The sequence below is a fragment of the Schistocerca nitens genome, chromosome 6 (genome assembly GCF_023898315.1).
Source record: "Schistocerca nitens isolate TAMUIC-IGC-003100 chromosome 6, iqSchNite1.1, whole genome shotgun sequence".
Lineage (NCBI taxonomy): Eukaryota > Metazoa > Arthropoda > Insecta > Orthoptera > Acrididae > Schistocerca > Schistocerca nitens.
The window spans coordinates 704,981,872-705,000,417 of NC_064619.1; the positions used below are offsets into that span (position 1 = coordinate 704,981,872).

The 18,546-nt window shown below is 44.2% G+C and overlaps 1 pseudogene; it reads left to right on the top strand.

Moving 5' to 3' along the window:
- Positions 1-17,213: 17,213 nt before the first annotated feature.
- On the top strand, positions 17,214-17,331 carry LOC126264034 (5S ribosomal RNA; annotated as a pseudogene).
- The last annotated feature ends 1,215 nt before the right edge of the window (positions 17,332-18,546 follow it).

The following is an 18,546-nucleotide window of genomic DNA, read 5'->3' on the forward strand; positions in this document are numbered from 1 at the left end:
CACTTGATGTTAACAAATTTCTCTTCTTCAGAAACGCTTTCCTTGCCATTGCCAGTCTACATTTTATATCCTCTCTACTTAGACCATCATCAGTTATTTTGCTTTCCTAATCTAATTCCCTCAGCATCACCCGATTTAATTCGACTATTTCCATTATCCTCGTTTTGCTTTTGTTGATGTTCATCTTACATCCTCCTTTCAAGACACTGTCCATTCCGTTCAGCTGCCCTTCCAGGTACTTTGCTGTCTCTGACCGAATTTCAATGTCATCGGAGAACCTCAAATTTTTTATTTCTTCTCCATGGATTGTAATTCCGACTCCGAATTTTTCTTTTGTTTCCTTTACTGCTTGCTCAATATACAGATTGAATAACATCGGGGATAGGCTACAGCCCTGTCTCACTCCCTTCTCAACCACTGCTTCCGTTTCATGTCCCTCGATTGGTGTGAATCAATTATGTGTACTGTGTACGTTATGTCTGATTGGTTGGTAGACAGTGCTGAATGAGTTGTGGATGGTGCTATGAAATAAAACACGAATAGAAGAAAACATCGTACGTCACGGCATGCTGTATTGTTCATGGACACACTGGAGGAAAAATGAGGGCCGAACTTAGCAGTAAGTCCTAGCAATTTCCTCGTGTATGGCAAGTAATACCATGACACTCACGTAATCATTGTGGTCACAATGAAATATTCGACGCTTTTTCGACAGAGCTGGCAGCTTAGGCCAGATAACCGGACAATAACAATATCTCTAACCACTATAGTTTTTGCTTGGCCAGTGTCGTACTATTTTGCTCAATTAGATGAGTCGCATATAAATAAGGTCTACTCAGCAAGTCTTAAATCTGATGAATGCTAGGCGATGAACAATATAGTTATTTTGTGAATAAAAAAACACCTTCTCTTTCTGCACTGTATTTTATTACTCCCAGACGCGTGTCACCCATATACCTGAACCAACGTAGTTCGTTGCACTCTTTTGCTACTATTTTTGTAAAAATCATCGATTCATTGTGATTTATAAAAATATAATAAAATTACTGCCAATTCAATAATGATGTTTATTTACCAAGAAGCTGAATTACCAATGGGGTACCCAGTGTCAGGATCCTTAGCAAATATTTTTATAAATCACAATGAACAGATGATTTACACAAAAATAGTAGCAAAAGAATACAACATACTACATTGGTTCAGGTATATGGCTGACATCCTCTGCTTAATATATGAACCACAAACAAAACTCGAAAAATTACACACATCGACGAGGTACATAAAAATATAACGTTCACATTGGTAAAAGAACAGAATAACCAAATGAACTTTCTGGGTATAACAATCACAAAACAAAACAATAAGCATATGTTTGAAATGTACTGTAAACCTGCAGCAACTGACATTATCATTCCCCAATCCTCGAACCACCCATGAGCACAAAAGCAAGCAGCACTTCGATACATGCTCCATAGACTCATCACAGTGCCACTCAACAAAGAAAACTACCAAAACGAACTGGTCATAATAACGCAGATAGCCCGAAGTAATGGTTACAATGGTAACGTTGTCACGAAGCTAAATGACAAAATTAAAACTAAAATAAAAGCAGAAAGCACAAAACCATTGATAACATCGCAACAGGACCAAACCCAATCACAAACACTCAGTATCATAACAACTACACAGAGTAAGCAGGAAAATATAAGAGAAAACACAAGATGGTACACAATGACAAACAAACAAAATTCACACATAAAATCACGAACATTTTCAAAAAACAGGGAATAAACATATCATACACAGCAGACAATTATATCCAAAAATACGCTCCAAAATTGGCAAAAATCACAGATATATGCCAGGAAGCTGATGTACATCAATTACACTGTAACACTTGTGATGGAAAATACATAGGACAAACAGGCAGAACATTTGGTGTCAGATACAAAGCGCACATGAGAGCCTGGAAATATGGGACAAACCACTCCATTTTTGCAGAACACCTGAGAGAACACAATCACAAACCAACGACTAGAGAAAAAGATACGAAAATAATTAGAATCAACAATAAAAAACACTTCCTGACCCTACACGAAAATTATAACATACAGGAAACCAAAGCAGAAGAGAAAACCCTGTTGAATGATCAAGTACACATGACAGACAACTCATTCTTTACACTATTAGATAAAGTAATAGCGTAACTCGTAACACTACAACAGATTACTGTTATAATAATAATAATACCACCACCACTTGTCCATGAAGATATCAACAAAACATTTAAACCAAAACTCAAATCAGCTGAACGCCTAAACTTTCAACCATTCTCTGACAGCTATTGCATTCATGTTCACATGTTCAACATTCCGCAGATTGCACTGAATAACCACCACCACACACACACACACACACACACACACACACACACACACACACACACACACACACTCACAAACACACACACACTCAGATACAAACATTACAGAAATGAATAGACGTTAGCTTTCAATATACAGGGTGTACATAAAGTCTGGGAACAATTTCAAATTATTAATTGCACAAGAACTAAAAATTGTACAGTTGTCATACATATTGCGTTTTGAAGAGAAACTCTGAAAGCCATTTTTTTTTTTTTTTTTTTTTTTTACAAACATTTGATATGCGAACTGTGAGTGACGCGGCAGATGTCAACACGGTAATCGAATTCTTGCCATAGCTGTCCGAGCATGGCATTGTTGACTGTGGCAGTCGCTTCCAGTATTCTCTCCCGGAGCTCTGCTAGAACACGTGGTAGAGGCGGTACGTACACCAGATCCTTAATGTGTCCCCCACAGAAAAAAGTCACACCGAGAGTCCGATTGCATTTGAGGCATAAGCTATTGCTGCAACACGCCCAAGTAGGAATATCCAGTGACAGTGTTTTCGGCGAAGTGATCTCGCACCTGAACTCGCCATGTTTGCGACTAGCGCTGTCTATTGGCAAATTACCAAACTACGCTTTGGCGCTATACAGGAAAAAAAAAAAAACTTTCAGGGGTTCTCTTCAAAATGACATGTGTATGATATCGGTACAATGTTTGATTCTTGTGCAATAAATAACTGGAAGTGTTCCCAGACTTTATGTACTCCCTGTGTACTTCCGTAGGTTGGCAACATGTAATTAAACAAACCAAACAAGATGAGACATATACCGAACTCAAAAGTAGTTACATATTGAAATCACAGTTTTCGATCAAATATATATAATTAGTGACAGAAGACTGATAGGGCATCACAATTGTAAGTGCAGACAAGATGAAAAGTAGGAAGAAAAAAGTTCGAAACATAAAAACATGCCTACGTTTCGTAAATAGGGCTGTAGTGCGACCTCCAGCCAGATGAGAGGAAACACGGATGCCAACTAAAACAGCGAAGAACTATAAGTAATCTCTTATTAACATAAAACTGTTTTATAATCTATAAATTCCACATAGGAAACCAAAACTATATCATTCTGGATCCCACTAATGTTTGGTTTGAAAATGGCGAAACGCGTCTGGGAGGAATAAAATATAGTGCACCAAGAGAAGGTGTTTTTTATTTGCAAAGCAAAAATTCCTGTGATTGCTGCGGGGGATGGTCACGCAAACAAGCTCGTGATGAACAATCTATTTACGCTGCTTTAAATACTTGCCGTCTCTCTATTTTTCGGCCGAATTGTGCCATTTTGTTATGAATGACGGATTTATGTACCAGTGTGACGTGGGGCCAGGCTAACACTGAGTTTCTTGGTATTTCAAGTAGTTCACCTTCCCCTGTAATCATTGTTCGCTTGAGCTGCTTGGTAATGGCGTGAGTAGGCCTACGTAGTAAACGACATTCCAAGAACCTAAACTCCGGTCTCGTTGGAAGCATTCAGCTCTGACACGCAAGTCTCCCATTACCTGCACGTGTTGCGTTAAAAGTTCCGTGCGACAATCAGCAGATTTCTGTAGTGATCTGTCTGGGTTATGGTCCTTCTCCTGTGAATATCATTTGAGATACTAAATTTCATTTAATTTTTTTTAAGTGTGCATGAAAGCATGCGCATTCTTTCATTACAGCTTACTACTGAGGCAGTGATAATTGACAGCGTGCGGCGTTATTCGGTGAACTGGACCAATGCTTTTTCAGGCGCCCAATGTACGTATTGTCAAAACAGCATTACTGCGACACCAACAGATGTGGGTTGATGGTTTAAAGTTCCCCCATTATTGAGAACAGCACTTTCGTTTATTCTTAAAGTGCAGTTGTTGACCAGTAACGGCGAGTGTGGTAAGTGATATTGGATCTGATCTATCAGATTTTTAGAGAACGTCAGAGGAGGAAGGTGAACACGAATGAAGAGAAAGTTGTTCGTCTCTCAACACTTACGAAGGCAAAGAACGTATGTAAACGCAAGAGATTTTACTGATGAATTTGAATTCCTCACAATCCGCAACTGTCTCATTCACCTAACTCATCATCAAATACGCCGGCCGAAGTGGCCGTGCGGTTAAAGGCGCTGCAGTCTGGAACCGCAAGACCGCTACGGTCGCAGGTTCGAATCCTGCCTCGGGTATGGATGTTTGTGATGTCCTTAGGTTAGTTAGGTTTAACTAGTTCTAAGTTCTAGGGGACTAATGACCTCAGCAGTTGAGTCCCATAGTGCTCAGAGCCATTTGAACCATCATCAAATACGTCTTCGGGTTAAACGTTTTTGCTCGTTCCGAAACAAAGCAGTTTAATGCTGATCGCACCACCTTTCTCGTGGTCAACCCGTCCTCCTTATACCCTTGGGTCTCCAGCCATAGTTTTCCTCGGTATCCGGCTTTGATCCATTCGTAGTAGATGGTCATGTCATTGATTTTGGATTTTTTCCACTGTTTCTAGAACACGGAGCTTCTATCTTATCTCTTAGCTCCTCTCAAGACCTTCTAATTTGTATCCCGCAAAAGTCGAAAGTCTCATTACTTCGCTTCAGTTCTCTGTAATTGTTTGTGCGGTAAAGTACATATTTAGGATCAACAGAACAGTTAAGGTACAGTGGTAGTGTTATAGAATTTAAGTACCGTCTTTTTATGGTTTTGTTCAGGAGCATTCTCTTAACCATACCTACCTTGTGCAAGTACGTTTGTCGTTTTTCTTAGGATCATTATCACAAAGTGCACTGAAGCTCTAAAGAAACTGGTATAGGCAAGAGTATTCAAATACAGAGACACGAGTATGTAAACAGGCAGTATACCGCTCTGCGGTCGCTAACGCCTATATAAAACAACAAGTGTCTGGCGCAGTCGTTAGATCGGTTACTGCTGCTACAGTGGCAGATTACCAAGATTTAAGCGAGTTTGAACGTGGTATTATAGTCGGCGCACGAGCGATGGGACACAGCATCACCGAGGTTGCGATGAAGTGGGGATTTTACCGTACGACCATTTCACGAGTGTACCGTGAATATCAGGAATCCTGTAAAAGATCAAATCTCCGTCACCGCTGCGTCCGGAAAAAGATCCTGCAAGAACGGGACCAACGACGACTGATTGAACCGTTCAACGTGACAGAAGTGCAGCCCTTCCGAAAATTGCTGCAGATTTTAATGCTGGGCCATCAACGTTTGTCAGCGTACGAACCATTCAACGAAACATCACGTACATGGGCTTTCGGAGCCGAAGGCCCACTGGTACACCTTTGACGACTGCACGACAAAAGGCCTTACGCCTCGTCTGGGCCTGTCAACACCGACATTGGACTGTTGATGACTGGAAACATGTTGCTGGTCTGACAAGGCTCATTTCAAATTGTTTCGACCGGATGGACGTATACGGTTATGGAGACAACCTCATGAATCCATGCATGTCAGCAAGAGACTGTTCAAGCTGGTGGAGGCTTTGTAATGGGCGTATGCAGTTGGAGTGATATAGGACCCCTGACACGTCTAGATACGACTCTGACAGGTGATACATACGTAAGCATCCTGTCTGATCACCTGAATCCATTCATGTCCATTGTGCATTTCGACGGACACGGGCAATTCAAGCAAGACAATGAGACACCCCACACGTCCTGAATTGCTACAGAATGGCTACAGGAACACTCTTCTGAGTTTAAACACTTCCGCTAGCCACCAAACTTCCCAGACACGAACATTATTGAGCATATCTGGGATGCCTTGCGACGCGCTGTTCAGAAGAGATCTCCACCCCCTCGTGTTCTTACGGATTTATGGTCAGCCCTGCAGGATTCACGGTGTCAGTTCCCTCCAGTACTACTTCAGACAATAGTCGAGTACATGCTACGTCGTGTTGCGGCACTTCCGCGTGCTCGTGGGGGCCCTTTGGCTCTTCACTGTATAAGAGACATCACAGCCTAGACAGCTGGATATATGGGCTTATTCCAATAATTCTCGACTATGATTTTTGTTCTAAAATATCTTTTTCACAAAAGACAAAAACTTTAATTTTCTTTGCGGATACAATTGAAATATATCTTTTCAGAAAATTTTTGCAAACAATTTCAGACGTTTCACGCCATACACGCGAACAGCCGTCTGGTGGAGCATAAAACGTGATTCATCTGACAAGGCCACCTGTCGCCACTCAGTGGACGTCCATTTGAGGTATTGTCAGTCAAATTCCACCCTTCGTCGCCGATGAACAGTAGTGAACATGGGTGCATGAGACAGGCACCTGCTGCAAAGCCCATAAGCAGCAACTTTCACTGAATGGTCGTTGAGGAGACACTGGTGGTAGGCGCTTGGTTCATCTGGGTGGTCAGCTGCCCAACAGTTGCTCATCTGTTCGCCTATACACACTTCTGTAGCCGACATTCACTTCTGTCATCTGTGGCCCATGGTGCACCACAGCTGCTTGGGTGGCGGTTTTGGATAGCACCCTTTTGCCATGCACTGTGTATTTTAGCGACAGTGACACAAAAACAGGTAACAAACTTAGCCATTTCCGAAATGCTTCCGTCCTAGGCCCATCAGATAAATAACTTCGTCTCCACATTGCAACAGCGACTACACCGTTTCCACATCTCCCCACCACGCTTTACATACACTTCACTGCTAGTGCTGTGACCTGCCGTCTGTAAGTGGTTACTGCTCGTTGACGTTGACGTGGTAACATTAATGCGAGTGGGACGGCAATGTTAACGAGTAAAATATCACTTCCCCAGATTCTGGAACTACACGCATCCCGCCTCACTTTTAGTATTCGACTACTTTCTACCACCTGTATCCCGTACCAGCTAATAGGGTTTCCACACGTCCTCGAACACCTGGAACACATTCGCTTCTCCTACACCTCCCATAAACTTAAGTCTGAACACCCTGTAGTCTCCCCCGTTTTTGAGAACCCTTTATGGCTGCCGCCCTTCTGTCAACATGTCCTCCATTCTGGCTGTCTCCAAACATTCCATTTCCTCCATCCAGGTCATGAAATCATCGCCGAAATCCACCCTGCCATATAACTTGCTGCATCAAATTCGGATGATTGCCTCTATCATCTTCGCCAGTAGTGGGGCAAGGCCGATTTCGGGACGATTTTTTAGTGCAGGTTGCCTACATCAGGGAAAAGTATGCACTCAGAGGCAAACCTATTGTTCGCTTTTGAATGAACAGTCTGTACCTATTGTTCTGCTAAGAGGATCGTAACCTCCTGGCGATAATCCATCCTTCTGAGCAACCTCCCCCACCCCTGCCTCTCCCCCTCGTTCCCCCAACACCTCAAGCAACCTTCACCCACTCCCACACACTCCCTCCCCCTCGCTGATACAGGTACAAATTCAGGCTTGGGTTATTCGAATAACCCCTCCCCTTTCACTCTATCAATTTGCTTGATACTTAAATTACCGCCGTGGCCGCAGCCACAGCCACGTGCATGCCAGAGTTCACCACCCCTGGCCAAGGAGGGCATGCAGGGATGATTTGAATAGTAGGATTTCGGATGTTATAGATACCTCCAGTGGAAACGTCCATCATTTTGAATCTTTTCTCACATAACACACACATGTCCACTTCTGTCACACTCACCCAGCGCACTGGTCACTTTGCCAGCACTCGATGCCATGGGCAAGATCAGACAGGTAAGTGCATTCTTTGTACCAGTCACAGGCTGAGCTAATCCATTACTTCCGGTTGCTGACTCCTCGTGACCACCACTGCAGCCAGCCATGGGGCACTGCGATACAAACAGCTGCAGCTTGAACATACACAGTAGTTCTAAACAATTCCACACTGACATAGAGCACCCAGTTTAAAAAAAAAACCCACTTTGCCCAATCTGAAGCAGTGATGTTGTTGACAACATACGTCGAATTTCTCACGCGAAATGTAGATTTCTCCCGTTTATACGAGTTATTTTTGAAGATAGAAGAAATCGGCAATACACACGTTTTCAATTCGCTAAGGTATCGTTACTTGTTGTAAAAACCCTGCACAAGACTGTGGCATAGGCTATATTTCCTCCAAGTATTCTTTCATTAAGTAGAAAAATATCTTTTCTTACCTGTCATGTCCTGCATCACAGGACGAGACTATTAAACTCATTTTTGGCTCATGATGGAGTGCTAAGATCTACCACTGTCACAGGACGGTTCTTCACTTTCGCACTCTCTCTTAAGGTAACAGGACACAGAAATGGTAAATATAAGGTTTATACTATGTATCACTTTATAAATTCGGTAATACGAGGGCTATTCGGAAAGTAAGGTCCGATCGGTCGCGAAATGGAAACGACTATGAAAATCCGATAAAGCTTTGCACAGATGTGTTGGGTAGTGTCTCTAGTATAACCCCAGTTAGCATCACGTCGCTCTTCTCATTTCTGAGCTCGCAGTGAGTGCGTAAAGATGTCTAGAAAATAGTGTCTGCCGCCAAGTACGAGGGCCTGGTGAGAAATTTCGCCTGAAGCTATGCAGCTAACATTACATAACTGTCGTGCTGTTTCTTCTTCAAGACAATTCTCAGCCTCATTCTGCAGGGGCAATGAAGATGCTCCTGCATCGTTTCAATTGGAAATGTTTGGTTACCCACAATACAGCCCGTAATTGTCTCCCTCTGAGTTTCATTTCTGCTCACACGAACCGCTGGCTATGAAGACAAGATTTTGGCACAAGACAACGAGCCGTAGGCCAGCGTAGAGAATTGGCGGAAAGCACTGGCGGCTGCCTTCTATAGCGAGGGTATTGGAAAGTTGGTACAACGCTACGATACACGTCTAAGTCGGATCGGCGACTATGGAGATAAGTAGCTGCAAGGTGTATCTAACTGTTGCAAATAAAACATTTTTGATTTTTACCGTGGTTTCCATTTCGCAACCTATCGGACCTTACTTTCCGAATAGCCCTCGTACATCTGATTTTATTACCATGATTGTGTAGGTGAGCGATTCAAATATCGTTAGAAGATATCGTCACAATGGAAAAAAACCCCAAGTATCATACCTGTGGTACCCTAGCCATCGCCTACACCCGCCAGGTGGCATGTCATTAGCCAGCTGCGGTGGCCGAGCGGTTCTAGGCGATACAGTCCAGAACCATGCAGCTGCTACAGCCGCAGGTTCGAATCCTGCCTCGGGCATGGATGTGTGTGATGTCCTTAGGTTAGTTAGGTTTAAATAGTTCTAAGTTTCTAAGTTCTAGGGGACTGATGACCTCAGATGTTAAGTCCCATAGTGCTTAGAGCTATTTGAACCATGTTTTGGCAAGTCATTGATTTGAAATTGTCATGCTAATTAATGAAATTGATCATTAGAGTCACTTTGCATGGCAAGTACTTTTTCTTTTCAGTAATCGGATTACACTCACGAGGTAGTTCGAATGGGAATCCTTGGAGGGAAGACGATCTTTTTTGGAGGAACACTATTGAGATCTAACATCTGAAGCTGACCACAGAAGCATTCTACCACCCGCAACATATATTACACGTAAGCATGGCGCTATTAAAAACACTATCACAACGACTATGTTCCCGCCCCCTGCACACAAAGCAGTCTTGGTTCTACAGGCACCCACAAGAATTGCTGATGGTGCGACGCTTTCTCGTAGAAATTCTATCTGCGATTTGGAATCAAATCTATCCATTGAACCAGATACTTGCGTTGAATCTTATGGCGGTGTCTTTTAATGGTTACTGACACAGGTGAATAATATTCGTGCCATTCTCGTATCTCGAAACCAGTCACCTTTTTCGAACCTATCTGCTACAGCAACATTCCAACGCGGTTTTAGACAGTCCCTCTGCATCTTGTAACTGTTCCTCAGTCTTTTCCCCGGCCTACCTAGAGCTTCGTCCATGTCAACATCCCAATTTAAGTTGGTACTGGGCGGTAGTCGGAGAGCGCTATATCTACCACCTTCTGCAACCCGTCTAGAAACAGGTTGAGCTGAGTTAATGCAACAGAACAATCGTTTGACTACTCAGCGGAAATGGGAAATTGTTGTTGTAGCTTCACCAATGATGTACGATGTGTGAGGTCAGTGCCAAAATGAAGCTTTCTCCTGCAACATGAGGTAGTGTAAAAGTCAGTACGAACAGTTACAATGGTGTCTCTTTTCAGGAAAATTAGGAAGACTACACATACAGGAATTGGAAGAAGGACGAGGATTTTGCTACTGCATTGTGATGCGTTTCCAAACTACATACAGTCTGAAGGAGATCTATGTCTCTCAGGGTGCATTCACATATGTCACCCAAACATTCTATCATCGTTATTATGTACCACCCAACTGAGAAAAACTATGAACTATAAAAGCTCCGTTAACTTCATCCAACAGAGAACTTGATAAGATTTTTGCCGCATCTCTCTTTTTCGATAATATCGAGCAAAAAAGGCGATCCTATTAAATATACAGGTATTGATCCATTGGAACAGGCAGCCCGTGATCAAAGTCGCTTGCACAGACCAGTGTAAAGCTTCATCGCCTGTACCATAGGAGGACTATATCCCGTAGACTATCTGTCGCAAGAGAGGGTCCTGGACACTGCACGATGTAAATCATGTTGAATATCTCTCTTAAATATTGTAACTGACGTTAATGAATTTGTTGCCAGTCTCCTTTGTAAACTGAATATTTTCATGTTGACTGTTCAGGTTTTGCAAAAATGTGTTGAGCTGTCTTGTAGTGCCAGTCCACATACACAGCACATCATCTACATATCCAAACCAATATTTAACATGAAATTAACTAACACAATAAAAGTGATAGTATAGAACAAAATCGAACTAGCGCTTTTCATTTATTATAATTAACCAACGGAAGATTCACTTAACATGTCTTTTGTTTCTTGAAATAAATTGTTATATTGAGTAGTAGCATGGTACTAGCAAAGCTGTAATGGCATCTAGGCTCACCCCAGGTTTTAATTTGATCAAGGTAATTTTTAATCCGATCGGTTGATTTGTGGGAGGGGACCAAACAGTGAGATCTTTAGTCCCATTGGATTAGAGAAGGATTGGGAAGTAAGCGGCTGTGCTCTCTGGAAGGAACCATCCAGGCATTTGCCTGAAGCAATTTTAGGGAAATCACGGAGAACCTAAATCAGGATGGCCGGATGTGGTTTTGAACCGTCGTCCTCCCAAATGCGAGGCCAGTGTGCTAACCACTGCACCACCTTGTTACGTTTTTTAATCTGTATATATAAAAGGCAATGTCATACTGACTGACTTGACATCTGTATGAATGCATGGTGTCCGTTCTTTCGAACATGCCCAAAGGAACAGACACCATCCATTCATGTAACTGATTCGCTTCGATAGGCATAATTACTTGTACATCCGATCCTCTGTGGGAATCTCAAAGTGGCGAGCATAGAGGATATGGAAGGGACTGCGGGTAGGTGACGCTGATTGGGAATGTGAATGGACCGAGAGGCGTGGCGTGTTAGTCCGTGCGGTGTCTGGATGGCACAGTGGTTAATGCAACTGCCTAGGAAGCAGCAGATCCCAGGATCGAATCCTGGCCTGGCACACATTTTCACTCGTTCCCACCGATTCTGCATACAGTCGTGATGCCGCTGAAATCAGTATTCCCTTCCATTTTCTTTCCTCACCCACCCCCTCTTCAATTTACATAATGTGACTCATCATCGCCCAGACCAAACCGCTAAGGATAGAAACTTGAAAGCTGGAGAGGGTGTTGAGCTTATACAGCAGGCATTGTTGAAGAAGAGCTTTTACGAATTTTCAGGCAGTGAAAGGTTTTTTGAGAGCACGTCACTATTAAGGCAATTTGAAGTTATACCTACGAAAATTGGTAATTGGTTTCTCGGCCAGAAACACGTGTTTCAGTAAGTTTGGAAACTTAACCCCTAAGGAGGTGAAATAGGGAATGAGAATTTTCAAGAAAATATTTTGTTACATTACAGAAATTTTCAAGCTAAATTTATAAAAATCGATATTTCGCTTCTCGGTTAGTTAGAAAGAAATATTGGTTACAGGATGAAAGTTTTTATCAAAGTATTTCCATAAGACCGCAAAAGGTATGATTAATAAAATCGTTGGACTCCAGCTACCAGAGTCGCTTTTTGGACAGAAGCGCATCCGGAGAAGACCATGCTTTTATGCTTTTAATTAGCGTGAACATTTTAGAAGGGATTGCAAGTTATTAACAACATAAAAATTCGATCAAAGAAAAACAATAATAATCTGTGCAGACCGTACAGTCTATGCGAACGAAGCAACGGGCGCTAAGTTAGTAATTAATATTTGTAAAGAAAAGTCCCAACTTTGCTCCTAAAAGTTGATGTGTCCGCGGCGTTTAGAATCTCCTAGTAGGATTTACTCTCCCGGCTTGTTCTGTGTTCCTCACCCATTTACGTACCTCTCTGTCACACTGCTCGGCCAATATCAACCATAGTGTTGCGAGTGCTGGAACTTCTTCTTATTCGTCGCTGTAACACTCTACATTGCTGCTCAAGAAAGCCAGCTATGCTTGTTAACTTCAGCGTCCCAATAACATGGTAAAAACTGGCAAATAAAATTGTTGCCCGAAATAAGAGCGACGCCACAATGTGTTGGTTTGGTTGAACAGCACTGCGTTTTGGTTTCCGATATATTTCAATTTAACGATAATGAGCTCTATGGCAGTAATCCATTTTGAAAATGAAAATTAATCTTGCAAGATGTAAAATGTAAAATACAGAACACAGCAGAGGACTTGCGTTTCGTGGCAGCAAAATAACCTTACGTGCAAGCTGTGTTAGGGCGATAGCTTCATTGTACGTGTTACAAAATATATCAGCAGAGACGTGGGCAAGTTTCCACTAAGAGAATTTTAAGGCAAGGAACCGTTGTTTGAGGCTGCAACTTAACTCGTGACTGTGGTAAAAACGGAAGTGACTTAATCAGATTACTTCGAACGACAGCCGACCCCCAATACCTGTAACTGCCATGAAAGAAAAATAACTTTGCTGAGACATGAAAGTTTGTAGTGTCGACTCATTCAGTGCCCCATAGAATCGCAGCCGCACCCGGTGAGATACATCGGTCTGCTGTTTGCTGCACAGTCGAACTCCCGCGGAAGAAGACACCACGGGCAGCTCGTACCGGCCAAGGCGAGGACAAAAGCGCCCTCTGTATCCGGCAGTTGCCTCGCAAACTAGCAGTTGACAGGTGCCATGCGCTAACACTCAGGAACAGCTGAATTACAGATACCTGCTGCGTTTGCCGGAGAGATCGCTTTCGTTGTCTAATAGTTGGCGTTTCACGAGACTCGGACGGCGTCTGAACGGGTACTGGTCAGTGCAGTGTGGGCAAAACATTCGATCTCGAGAGTTCCCGACGCACTGGCTACTGCATCTCAGAGGAGTAGAGACAAAGCTCGCACAAAATAACGTTGTTTCCTCACAGAAACGCATTCTGATACTGAACACTGGGCGGGTCCATCTGTATGTTCCGAAGGGACGTCGGTCTCAGTGTACTGTCACTTGTCGACCTGTGCACTTTGTGCGTTTTCGTTGCTTTCTCCTAACTACTTAACATGGCATTGCAGTGTCATTTCACAATAGGTGCAGGACAAGTTCTCCATAATCAGCCATGCATGATTACGTGTGATACTATCAGATTTATGTCAGAATATGCAAACGAGGAAGCAAAAAATCTCATTAAAAAGTGTGCCTGAAAGCACTGCAGGAACTTCTAGCTATTCCGATGGCACAGTGAAAAGTAGAAAGGAGGAGAGGGAAAATATAGCTACAAGTAGTTTCCAAGACTTCACTATTTCAGGAAAGTTGCAGAAAATACTAAGAGAATGTTATATGAGAGGAGTTCCATATTCATTTAGGCATTTTATGCGAGGGCCGTTCAGAAAGTAACCTCCGGTTGATTTAAAAAAATACACCAAGTTAAATAAAAATATTTTAATATATACATCTTACAACTACATCTTTGCACTATTTTTCTACATAGTCTCCATAGCGATTGAGGCACTTATCGTATCTCTTCACAAGCTTTGAAATTCCTTCTGCATAAAAATCACCCGCTTGTGCCTGGAGCCAGCCTGTGACCGCATCTTTGAGCTCTTCGTCGTCATCAAACCGCTGTGACCCGAGCCATTTCTTCAAATGCATGAAGAGGTGATAATCACTTGGCGCCAGGTCTGCGCTGTAAGGTGGATGGTTGATAACTTCCCACTTGAAGGACTCAAGAAGGGCCGTTGTTCTGCGAGCAGAGTGAGGACGGGCGTTATCGTGCAAAAAAACGATACCGGAAGTCAGCATACCACGGCGTTTGTTCTGTATAGCCCGTCGTAAGTTTTTTATTGTTTCACAGTACACGTCTTGATTAATGGTCGTACCACGTTCCATGAATTCAACCAACAACACCCCTTTGGCATCCCAAAACACCGTTGCCATCAGTTTTCTGGCAGAAAAATCTTGCGAGGCTTTTCTTGGTTTGGTAGGCGAATTTGAATGTGCCCACATCTTTGATTGTTCTTTTGTCTCAGGGTTCACGTACTTAATCCAGGTTTCGTCACCGGTCACGATTCTGTTTAACAATGGTTCTCCTTCGTCCTCATAACGTGACAGAAAGTCTAATGCAGAGGCCATTCTTTGAGTTTTGTGGTGGTCGGTAAGAATTTTGGGCACCCATCGTGCACAGAACTTACGGTAACCCAATCTTGCTGTCACTATCTCGTACAAGAGAGTCTTAGAAATCTGTGGAAAACCAGTAGACAACTCCGACATTGAGAAACGTCGATTTTCACGAACTTTTGCATCAACTGTCTGAACGAGTTCGTCAGTCACCAATGATGGTCTACCACTCCTCTCTTCATCATGAACGTTTTCTCGTCCACTTTTAAATAAACGTACCCATTCACGGACAACTCCTTCACTCATAACTCTTGGTCCGTACACGGCACAAAGCTCACGATGAATAGCTGCCGCAGAATATCCTTTGGCTGTAAAAAACCTTATGACAGCACGCACTTCACATTTGGCGGGGTTTTCTATTGCAGCACACATTTCAAACTGCCACAAAAACTAAACTAGCGCAGGTACGACGTTCACTCGACCACGGCTTGATGCCGACTGACCTGTTGAGTGCGTGAACGCACAGATGGCGTCGCTACTCCCCCCACAACCCGCACTGTGACCAATCGGAGGTTACTTTCTGAACCGCCCTCGTATATACATACATACATACATTGATCAGCCATAACTTTATGACTACCGACCTATTATCGATATAAACCCATCCAGACGATAGCAGCGTCACCTGGCTTGGAAGACTGCTAATAAGACACACACACGGTGATGTAATAACAGTGAGCATGCAGTTCGCGTGTAGAATGGGGAAGGCTCGCAATCTGAGTCTGGCCGGCCGAAGTGGCCGTGCGGTTAAAGGCGCTGCAGTCTGGAACCGCAAGACCGCTACGGTCACAGGTTCGAATCCTGCCTCGGGCATGGATGTTTGTGATGTCCGTAGGTTAGTTAGGTTTAACTAGTTCTAAGTTCTAGGGGACTAATGACCACAGAAGTTGAGTCCAATAGTGCTCAGAGCCATTTGAACCAATCTGAGTCTGACCGGGCAGACTGTGATGGCCCAGAAGCCCGGTACGAGTATTTCGTAAACTGCACGACTTTTGGAGTCCTCGAGGTATCCTGTGGCGAGTGTCTTCAACATGTGGCGAAACCAAGGTTGAAACCACGTCTAGAGGTCGTGGGGTTGGGCGGCCACCCCTCGTTCAAAATGTCGGACGTGTAGGCTGGGCAGATTGGTGAAACAATGCGGAACTAGCATCAGACTTTAATACTGGGCAGACTACAAGTGTGTCTGAACACACAGTGCACCGAACTCTCCTAACGATAACCCATGCATGTGCCAATGCTAACATCATGACATCGGCAACTACAACTGAAATAGGCACATGACCATCGACACTGGGCGTTGGCGCAGTGGCAAAGCGTTGCATGGTCTGATGAATCCCGATACCTTCTTCATAATGCCCATGGGAACAGCCCCTTGGAACCTGGACTTTGAAGGGCGGCTGTGAGGGACATTCACATGGGCATCCATGGCCCCAGTGGAGCTCATGCAAGGCACCATGATGGCCCGTGAGTATCGTACACTGCTTGCAGACCATGTACACCCGTTGCACCCCTTGATGACGATCATGTTTCCATACGTCAGTGGCTCTTTTCAGCAAGATAATACCCCATGTCGCAAGGCCAGGAATGTGTTAGTGGTTCAAAGAACACAGTGACGAGTTCCAGTTGAAGTGCTTACATCCCCCCCCCCCCCCCCCCAATTCGCCAGATCTGAACCAGATCGAGCACATATGGGATGTGACCGAATGTGGCGTTAGAGCTCATCGATGTGGTGCCAACTCTTTCCAGCAAACTGCCAACACCTCACTGCCTCTATGCCATGACACGTAGCCGCTGTTATCCAGGCCAAAGGTAGACGTATCTGCTATTGGGTAGGTGGTCATAATGTGGCTAATCAGTGTATATACACTGAGGTGACAAAAGTCATGGACCAGATGGCGGTACTATCTAGTACACAAGCTATAAAACGGAAGTGCATTGGCAGAGCCGTCATTTGTTCTCAGGTGACTCATGCGAAAAGGTTTCCGACGTGATTATGGCGGCACGACGGGAATTCACAGACTGTCAACCCAGAATGGGAGTTGGAGCTAGACGCATGGGACATTCCATTTCTAAAATCGTTAGAGAATTCAATACTTCGAGATCCACAGTGTCAAGAGGCAACGGCCTTGCCGCAGTGGATACACCGGTTCCTGTCAGATAACCGAAGTTAAGCGCTGTCGGGCGTGGCTGGCACTTGAATGGGTGACCGTCCGGGCCGCCATGCGCTGTTGCCATTTTCCGGGGTGCACTCAGCCTCGTGATGCCAATTGAGGAGCTACTCGACCGAATAGTAGCGGCTCCGGTCAAAGATAACCATCACAATGACTGGGAGAGCCGTGTGCTGACCACACGCCCCTCCTCTCTGCATCCTCAGCTGAGGATGACACGGCGGTCGGATGGCACGATGGGCCACTTGTGGCCTGAAGACGGAGTGCACAGTGTCAAGAGAACGCCGAGAGCACCAAACCAAATTTCAGGCATTACCTCTCACTGTGGACAGCACAGTGGTTGACGGACTTCACTTAACGAATGAGAGCAATGGCGTCTGCTTGGATTTGTAACAGAGAAGCAACACTGTATGACATAACCGCACAAATCAATCTGGGACGTTACTACCCCATTAGGAGAGTGTGGCGGAATTTGGTATTGATAGCCTATGGTAGCAGACGATCAACGCGACTCCCTTTGCTAGCAGCATGACATTAACTGCTGCGCCGCCACCCCCCCCCCCTCCCTCCTTCCCCCCTTCCCCGTGTGCTCGTGATCACATCGGTTAGATCCTAGACTACTAGAAAACCGTGGCCTGGTCAGACGAGTTCCAATTTCAGCTGGTAAGAGCTGATGTAGCGTTGGTGCGCTGACCCCAAGATGCCATGGACCTAAGTCGTCAACGAGGCACTGTATATAAGCTGGTAGTGGCTCCATAATGGTGTGGGCTGTGTTTACATGGAGTGGACTGAGTCCTCTGCTCCAGATAAGTCGATCGTTGGCTGGAAATGGTTATCTTGGATACTAGGAGACCATCTGCAGCCGTTCATGGACTTCACGTTCCCATACAACGAGGGATATTTTGTGGATGACAATGCGCCATGTTACCTGGCCACAGTTGTTTGTGATTGGTTCGAAAATGGTTCAAATGGCTCTGAGCACTATGGGACTTAAAATCTGAGGTCAACAGTCCCCTAGAACTTATACTACTTAAACCTAACTAACCTAAGGACATCACACACATCCACGCCCGCGGCAGGATTCGAACCTGCGGCCGTAGCGGTCGCGCGGTTCCAGACTGAAGCGCCTAGAACCGGTCGGCCGTTTGTGATTGGTTTGAAGAACATTCTGGACGATTCGAGCGAATGATTTGACCACCCATCGAACATTTATGGCACATATTTGGTAGGTCAGCAATTATAGACGGCTATAGAGCCAGCATGGCTCAGTATTTCCACAAG